The sequence below is a fragment of the Bison bison genome, unplaced genomic scaffold, assembly GCF_000754665.1.
Source record: "Bison bison bison isolate TAMUID 2011002044 unplaced genomic scaffold, Bison_UMD1.0 scf7180017857219, whole genome shotgun sequence".
In the NCBI taxonomy this organism is placed as follows: domain Eukaryota; kingdom Metazoa; phylum Chordata; class Mammalia; order Artiodactyla; family Bovidae; genus Bison; species Bison bison.
In genome coordinates this window covers 33,869-34,824 of record NW_011487792.1, presented here as the reverse complement: position 1 = coordinate 34,824, position 956 = coordinate 33,869, and positions in this window count along the sequence as shown.

The window sequence follows — 956 nt, the reverse complement described above, 5'->3', positions numbered from 1 at the left end:
ACAGGGCATACACACTGAGGAAACCAGAAGGGAAAGAGACACGTGTACCCCAATGTTCATCGCAGCACTGTTTATAATAGCCAGGACATGGAAGCAACCTAGATGTCCATCAGCAGATGAATGGATAAGAAAGCAGTGGTACATATAGACAATGGAGTATTACTCAGCCATTAAAAAGAATACATTTGAATCAGTTCTAATGAGGTGGATGAAACTGGAGCCTATTATACAGAGTGAAGTAAGTCAGAAAGAAAAACACCAATACAGTATACTAACGCATATATATGGAATTTAGAAAGATGGTAACAATAACCCGGTGTACGAGACAACAAAAGAGTCACTGATGTATAGAACAGTCTTATGGACTCTATGAGAGAGGGAGAGGTTGGGAAGATTTGGGAGAATAACATTGAAACATATATAATATCATATATAGAATGAGTTACCAGTCCAGGTTCGATGAACGATTATGGATGCTTGGGGCTGGTGCACTGGGATGATCCAAAGGGATGGTATGGGGATGGAGCAGGGAGGAGGGTTCAGGATGGGGAACACATGTATACCTGTGGCAGATTCATTTCAATATTTGGCAAAACCAATACAATATTGTAAAATTTAAAAATAAAAAAAAATTAAAGAAAGCCATGGTACATATACACAATGGAGTATTACTCAGCCATTAAAAAGAATACATTAGAATCAGTTCTAATGAGGTGGATGAAACTGGAGCCTATTATACAGAGTGAAATAAGCCAGAAAGAAAAACACCAGTACAGTGTTCAGTTCAGTTCAGTCGCTCAGTCGTGTCCAACTCTTTGCGACCCCATGAATCGCAGCACACCAGGCTTCCCTGTCCATCACCAACTCCCGGAGTTCACTCAGACTCACGTCCATCAAGTCAGTGATGCCATCCAGCCATCTCATCCTCTGTCGTCCCCTTCTCCTCCTGCCCCCAA